The 8587-nt window shown below is 41.0% G+C and overlaps 1 long non-coding RNA gene across 1 annotated transcript; it reads left to right on the forward strand.

The window, feature by feature from the left end:
• Nucleotides 1-878: 878 nt before the first annotated feature.
• Nucleotides 879-7770, forward strand: LOC132394987 (uncharacterized). The gene is made up of 4 exons (XR_009512477.1): nt 879-982; nt 3318-3465; nt 5038-5353; nt 6707-7770. It is a non-coding gene; the product is annotated as an uncharacterized LOC132394987 (long non-coding RNA).
• Nucleotides 7771-8587: the final 817 nt, after the last annotated feature.

Raw genomic sequence — 8587 nt, forward strand, 5'->3', positions numbered from 1 at the left:
TCCTTCCATAAAGAGTGATCGCCGACCCAGATCCTAACACCGCCAACCCGGATCATAACACCACCGCTCCACTCACGTGTGCTGATCCAGCTGTTGACTGACCATCTCTGTTGTGAGCCGTTGCTGACCTCTCTGCATTCACCTCAAAGCTTCCTCACCACTTTGAGATGGAGTCGTTCATGACCACGTACCTCGTCTCTGGTCTTTTCCACGAGTCAGCTTGTGTTCTTGGACCATTTTGGCCCCTGTCTCTGATCTCCACGAGGCATCCCTCCAGACAAAGCACAGCGCGGGGTCCTCTGATCGAGTTCCAAACTGTACATCACAGGTTCCAACCATTTCCGTAACACAAACAAAACAAAAAGAACAAGCAAAAGATGTAGAAATGTGAAATAATTGGATAAATTTGCTAACTGGAAGATGTCACCCAAGGAATCGTTTGCTGGCGCCATCTTGAACAGATTCTTTCTAAGTCCTTCTGTAACCTCTTTGTTTGAATTAATATTGGATTGATGTAAATGTGTGGCTGATGGTTGGCATGCACTCAGTGGGCCGAAGGGCCTGTATCCATGCTGTATCTTACTTTAAACCTAAGAGGGCATGCTGTCATCATAATAAAGAATGGAGGCAAATCTGATTGTAATAACTGCAAAGAATTCTTTGCCATCTGTCATAATGACATTTCTGTATTTATTTTTATTAATTTTATCTAGAGACACAATGTGGAGCAGGCCCTATCCACAGTGAGCTGTGCTGCCCAGCAAACCACCTATTTAAAGCTAGCCTAGTCGCAGGACAATTTACCATGATCAATTAGCCTAATAGCTGGTACATCTTTGGGCTGTGGGAGGATACCAGAGCACCTGGAGGAAACCTATGCTGTGACTGGGAAAATGTACAGACTTCTTACAAACGTTGCTGGAATTGAACTCTGATGCTTCAAGCTGTACTACAGCACAATTGGATGAAGTGCTAGATCCAGGTACCAAATGCCCTCTCCGATTGTTGGAAAAGATCACATGTTATTGTTTAAGCATTCTGTAGGTTTTTCACAATGTGTGACATACTTTGAGGATGTGCTAAAATTTTGGAAACGTTTTTAACATTTTTGTGCTTAATAGTGGAAAATGAAGATGTCTTCACTACAGTAAAGGAGGTAATATGTGGATGTAATATTTAAACATTTCACCAAGTATTTTTAATTTTAAACTATAGTTAGTTTGTGCACTGTTTTTCAACGAGGACTGATTTGTACTGAGGTTGCTTTTTCAGACGTAGTTAGGGTAATTTGGTTGGAACACATTCCAGATGAAAGTGTTTAAAAGGAATGGATAGGAGGTTGGAAAAACATACTTAAACAGGAATGTGATAATGCAAAACTTGAGAGAAAAAAAACTAAAAGGCTGTGACATGTAAAATTGGATTTGCAAAGATACAAAATTGATGTACTATGTTAGCTTGTAGTTTTGCATATTGGAAGTATTTCAAATTATGGTCTGCCACAAATATTATAAGGGTCTTGAAAGGACCGTGGGAATGGCTGAGACAGGAAATTGGCAGGACAAAAACTGGTTCCTCTGCTTAGCTTCTAAAAATTTGACATGTTCAGTACTTAACCATAAGACGTTTTTGCATCCCTATTAATGTCTTGATCTTTACTATGCTTAGTCACTAAATTGGGAAAAGAATACATTAAAAATAGTGAATAAATTTCCATTAAATACTTGTGTAGATCTTATCATTTTCCACTTAGGTTATAAGTAATTTCCGTTTTTACATGTGATACACAGAAAGTGTCTCTAATAGTGAGGTCCCTATAAAAATAATGGCTTACAAGCTAATTTTGGTAATTCATATTTCAACTTTGACAATAAAAATGAGTTTTATTAAATAAAATAAGCAAAAGAATTTCAACTGACAAATAAATTGCAAATTTTCAATGACTTGCTGACAACCATCAGTAAATAATTATTAGTAAATAATATATTTCTGCCTTTGGTTGTTTGGAGGAAGGTGTAATGGTCAGAATGACAGTATGATATGTATAGTACAAACATAGGACATTTGGCCCAACTAATCATTGCTGGTATTCACTTTTCACATGTACCTCTTCCCACTCTCTTCATCAAACCCTTCCATTACTTTGTCAGTCATATCTATGCTGTTCTTAGTAACAGAGTTATCCTGCACAGAAAGCAGGCTCTTTGGCCTGAGTCATCTATGACGACCAAGTTCCATACCTGAGAAAGTCTTACTTTCTTCCATTTGGCCTTTAACCACCTAAACCTTTTCTATCCACGTCTTTGTTAATATTTTAACTATACCTACCTTTACTTCTTCCTCTGACAGCTGTTTTTCATATACCCTCCGCCCACTGTGTGAGGAGTGGGTGGCATGGTTGCATTGTGGTTAGTGCAATGCTCTACGTCCCAGAGACGTGGGTTCAATTCCCGACACTGTCTGTAAGGGGTTTGTATATATTTTCTATGGCCACGTGGTTTCCTCCAGGTGTTCCGGTTTCCTCCCACTGTCCAAACTTGTAGTTTAATTGGTCATTGTAAAACTGTCCTGTGATTAGGCTGAGTTTAAATGAGGGGTTGCTGGGCTGGATAGCTGGAAGGGCTGGGAAGGCCACTCCATGCTGTATCTCAATAAGTAAAAGAGTTGCCCCCCCACCCCCGCTCTTTCTCCTATCACCTCTAGTTTTACACGCCTCTTGTCCTGGGAAAGACAATGTGACCACAATTAGTCATTAGTGAGTTCCACACTCTCAGCACTCATGAGATGGATGAGGTTTGCAGGGGTGCAAGGGGTGGGGGGGGGGCAGAGGAAAATGTTGTTTGAAGTAGTCTGCACGACTGTGGCTGGGTTTCTTTTGCCCCAGGCTCCAAAGCCTGAGAGATCCAAGACGAAGTGGCAAGTTGGATCATCCAAAACTGGCTCCGTGTCAGAAAGCAGAAGCTGGTAGTTAGCAGATGTTTGCGGTGGGTCTGTGGGAGTTGATGATAAATCACATGGTGTTTGTGATATACATTCAGCCTCCCAAACATTTGTTCCATTCACATCCATCACACAATGAGTGCAAATGAAGGCCGAGGTCTGAGTTAGCAAGAAATCTAAACTGAGTCATAAAGCAATACAGCACAGAAACAGGCCCTTCAGCCCATCTAGTCCTTGCCAGTTGAAAACGGTAAATGCTGGAACTGCTCAGAAGATCGGGTAGCATCTTTGGAAAAAGGAAACAGAATTGACTTTTCAGATTGAATACTCTTCTCACCTTTTGACCGTAAAGGTTAACCATTGTTCTCCTTCCATAGGCAGTGCCAGAATGTTCCCTGTAGTCTCTGTTTTTACAGCAATGCTTGCCAGCACCCAGCTACCCGCCTGGGCTTCTTTGACAATTCCTTCCACGTCAGCAACTGCTCAGAGTGAGAGGGCAGCAAGGGCTGGAGGCTCCACACAATGGTATGTAATCCTTCGTGATTAAACAAAATCTTTGGCTGCAGTGCTAAGAACCCAACGAGAACTCCTGCTGTCCGAAAGTGCTGTCATAGCAGTGAAGTAATGATTTATTCTGCAGTCTGTTACGGTTTAACTTGTGCTGCCTCAATGCACCGTTGTCATGAATTGATCTGTATGGACAAGCATGCAAGACAAGTTTCTCACTGTACCTCAGTAAACCTAACAGTAAAAAACCAGTTTACCGATCTCATTGTTGCACGGATTGGTACAGAGTGATCCAATGACACAGAGGATGCCTGCAAGGGATGGTGTCGGGGACAGCGATGCTGAGCTGCGAGAATCTGGTCAACTTGGGAAGTATGGGCCGCTGCTGGGCCCAGGCAGATGTTGCTCCGTGCTTTGACAGACCCACCTGAGTCTCCAGTGTCTCCCTTCAGCTCCTGATCTGATGGAATCAGTGGAAGCTGCTGCCCCCCACTTGTCCCGCTGTTCACAGCCAAGAGACAGTAACAAGCCAAACAGCAGGCAGTGGCAGTTGAAATTGTTACCATTGAGAAATATTACTCCCAATCGTATGTGATTTATATTTTTAATGCAGCACGTTATCAGAAAACCTGAAAGTCCAGCTGTATCACATACTGTGGTTCAATTTTATCTATTCAACTATAAACAACCTGAACTGATTTACTCTTCACTAAATAGCAGAAAAACAATTTATCTATTTATTGTTTGTAAGATTTTGTGGTGCATAAATTTTGACATACAGTAAGCTTTTCCAAATTTTGCAGTATTGTCTGCATTTTAATAACATGTAACTGTCTGAGATGCTTAGGGATTGTGAGACTTTTATGAAAATCACATCTTGCTTTATTCTACAAGAGCTATGTACACAACTTGTTGAAATTATTCTCAATTTCAGCACTCGCCTTGTGTTATTGTACACCTAGTCCTTTGCTTCCTCAAGCTGGCTTGTAGCATCTGGGATGGATGATAATGATCAGTTGAAGAATTAAAGGAGTAGAATGTATTTAGACCAGTTTAGATGGGAGTAGTCGAGACCTTCCTTGGGATAATGACTATATGTCATCTTCCAATTGCATGTGATAGTTTCTCTCCTATCCTTAGGAAAGACTTAGTGATGGTTGGAGAAATTTCGGAGCATTCTCTACCCATTCTCATTTCTCTCTCACTACTTTGCTTTGAAGCAGGCTGATGGTGACCTGCTTCGATTTATATACATCAGCAACTTACCACGAGACCCACTGACCTTGTGCAAGCTCCAAACATGCACATGAACTCTGCCTCCTTTTTCCAGTCTTTATCTCAGGCTGCTGAGGACAAGGAAGTATCTTGGCTGAGGCCTATTACCTCAGCAAACAAGTGCAATCAAATCTTATTAATTCCCGGCCCCCTTTTGACTCAGACCCACAAGTGGCAGTGTGTTTATTGAGCTCTTGTGGAAATTGTGGCTAAAGCACAGAAAAGTAATAACTGTCTCCTGAAAGGCACTGAGAATGGATTTTGCACAGAGGTTCCAACTGCATGTAATCAGAATGAAATTGAATTATGTTTCAGGTTATTCACCCTGTTTCCCGGTGATAGAAGTTGGTGATTACTGACATGTTTAAGAAAATCAAACTAAAAGACAAAAAAGGTCTTCCAGTGTATTCCATGAGGAGATGGTGGATTCTGTTTAAGTCCTTCTCTTGAGAGATGCTGCCAACGAAGGGTAAAATACAGCTGTGTGCAATTTACCACGGTCTACAACGGGACAGAGGTTTTCTAGAAATATGTGACTGCCAGAAAAAACAAATATCCAGTTGGAATAACAAGAAAAATAACTGTTTGCCAGAAAACTGAAATTAAAAACAGAAAATATCGGAAATATGTGGTAAGTCTATCAGCACTTGGAATCCTAGGTTAATCGTTTGGCTAGTTTCTGCATCAGTCACACTGGAATCAATATCACAATCAGGTTTATTATCACCGGCATGTGTCGTGAAATCCTGAAGGACTGAGGATTTTCAGAAATCCTGTTGACTGCTGGATTTGAAATGCCAGCTATTTCACTTTTTATATAAATCCTGGTTTATAATATGAGAATATCTTGCTCGGGACCCTTGGCATCTATGTGAGGGGAAAGCAAGGAAGATCTGAACTCAAGCAGGTTTAGGCTTTTCTTCGAACAGCATGAAAGATTATTGAATTCCTCGTTCTGTGTTACAAATACAGTCATTCCACAGGTTGCAAAATTCTGCCCTAAAGATAATGTTCACCAGCACCATTTCTGAGGAACATTTCTCTCTATTCATGGTTTCCTGCATTCTAATTCAAAGTTGGGTTTCTAGAGCAACAACATAACTCATTACAGGAAGCTATTTTGACAGTTCCAATGCCCTCTGAAACCGTTGCAGTTATTGAATGAATTTTTCCAAAAAGACAGTCACAAAAATATATTTTTGCCCCTTTCTTTTGTTATATTGACCATAATGGACAGTGATGATGGTTCTTCCTTATTGCTTATCAAGGTACAATGTGAAAGTCAAAGCTGAGTTTATTGTCAGGGGTGCACATACACTTACAGGTGCATTGAAAAACTTACTTGCAGCATCGCACATGATACGCAGCATTCACAAGAATAACGTAAATGTAAAGAATATGCTTTTTCATTATAATAAACCACAGAACAATAAAAACAAAAGGCCGTTTTAGTGCAATGTGTTCAAAATATTCATAGTGTTGCTAAATTGTAGTGATTAAGGTTGTGCCATTTGAAAGTAGCTGCTCTAGAACCTGGTGATGTTGGAACTCAGCTTCTGTACCTCTTACCTGACGGTAGCTGAGAAAAGGTGGTAAGGCTTGGATGGTGTCAGTCTTGTATGACAGTTGTCGCCTTCCTGAGGAACTGCCTCCTGTCAATACCACCAATGGTGGGAAGAGACGTGCCCATGATGTCTTAGGTAGATTCCATTTCTCCCTGACGCTTCTTACATTCCTATACATTCTAATTACTGTACCAGTCCATGATGCAACCAGTCCACATACTTTCAGCAGTAGATCTATAGAAGTTTGTTAGTATGTTTGATGATAAACCAAACCTCCTTAACAATATAAGAAGGTAAAAACACTCCTTATGAAACTGGATAGCTTGTGTGTTGCCTTGTGAGGTCATTCACAAAAAAAGATGAGGCCTACCTTTGCCCTTTGCATTCAATTTGCTTTCTGTTATGTCTGCTGCCTGCAGGAGGGATGTGCAAGTTTGAAGAGTGTGCAGAAAAGGGTCACAAGGATGCTCCCTGAATTAGGGGGTATGTGCTATGAGGAGAGGATCGAAAAAATGAAGTTTTCGCTGGAACAGTGGAGGCCAAGGGGAGGTCTGATGGAAGTTGAAAGTACATATACATCACTATATACAACCCTGAAATTAATTTTGCCGTGGACATACTCTGTAAATCCAAGAACCATGATAGAATCAATGAAAGGCTGCACGCAACAAGATGGACAACCAACCTCTGTGCAAAAGACAACAAACTGTGCAAATATATTTTTTTAAATAATAAATAAATAAATGAGGGGAAAAATCAAGAACATGAAATAAAGAGTCATTGAGACTGGGTCAATAGGTTGTGGGAACAGTTTAGTGATTTGGCAAGTGAAGCTGAGTAAATTTATCCCCTTTGGTTCAAGAGCCTGATGGTTGTGGGGTAATATCTGTTGCTGAACCTGGTGGTGCGAGTTCTGAGGCTCCTGTACCTTTTCCCTGATGGCAGCAACAAGAAGAGAGCATGTTGTGGGTGGTGGGGTCCCTGATGATGGATGCTGCTATCCTCCAGCAATGCTTCATGTAGATGTATTGAATGATCATCATCATCATTATCATTATGCTGTATGTGCTATGTCAATCATGGTTTTATCCATGACCATGACTATTCTTGGCAAACTGTTGTAGTTTGCCATTCCTTTTTTCTAGGCCAGGGGTCGGCAACCCGCGGCTCCGGAGCCGCATGCGACTCTTTCAACTCTGTGCTGCGGCTCCCTGTGGCTTTGGAAAATAAATGATGAGTTTTTAATTAAAATGTATTTTATGTTAGTTTGTTAGTTTTTGAAATGTAATTCTAAATTTGAAGATTATAGTGATCTTGTACAATCTAAATAAAACGTTGTGGCGACCCATTTCCTGGCACATCCGAACCGGCTCACAATTTGCCAGCATTCCGGCTAAGGGTGATAGCCTACGGGAGTTTGTGAGTATGTGTCTTTTGGAGCATCCGTGCCCACGGGGGGCAGGTTGAGAGAGGCTTAAAAGCAAGGCTGTGTAGTTCGAATAAAGTTATCTTTGACTGCAGTTTAACCACTCAGTGTTGTCATTCGTGCTTTTATCGCTATTAATATACGTCACCACTGCCAATGCCTGACACCTGCTAGTGCGCAATTTCTTTTAATTTTTCGATCCAAGGTAGGCTAACGATGTAGTAACCTTCAACCCAACGTCTTTTTTTCGGAGTTCAAAATGTTTTTGTTGCATGCAGAAATGTAATTTCGTTTTCTCTGCAGGAGTTAATCGATTTCATAAATGCAACACATTATAGTTTGTTTATACATAGCATAAACGCAAAAAAAAAGTTGTATGCAGTGTTATTTCATTTTAAATGTCAAACGGGTTTTGTGGCTCCCAGTGTTTTCTTTTCTGTGGGAAGCGGGTCCATATGGCTCTTTCAGTGGTAAGGGTTGCCGACCCCTGTTCTAGGCAGTATCTCAAAAGTCAGGAGGGCTTTACCCATGATGGACAGGGCCATATCCACTACTTTTTGTAGGATCTTCCATTTAAGGGCATTGGTGTTTCCATATCAGGCTGTGATGTAGTCAGTCAATATACTTTCCACCACACATCGTTGTTTAAAGTTTTAGATGTCATGCCAAATATTTGCAAACTCCTAAGGAAGTAGAGGTGCTGCTGTGCTTTCTTTGTAATGGTATTTACATACTGGGCCCCGTACAGATCCTCTGAAATAACAAAAGTGAGGAATTTTTAAGTTGTTGACCCTCTCTCTTCAGATCCCCCAATGAGGAGTGATTCATGGGCCGCTAGTTTCCTCCTCCCGAGGTCAATAATCAGTTCCTTGAC

Source organism: Hypanus sabinus, chromosome 6 (assembly GCF_030144855.1).
Source record: "Hypanus sabinus isolate sHypSab1 chromosome 6, sHypSab1.hap1, whole genome shotgun sequence".
NCBI classification, from domain to species: domain Eukaryota; kingdom Metazoa; phylum Chordata; class Chondrichthyes; order Myliobatiformes; family Dasyatidae; genus Hypanus; species Hypanus sabinus.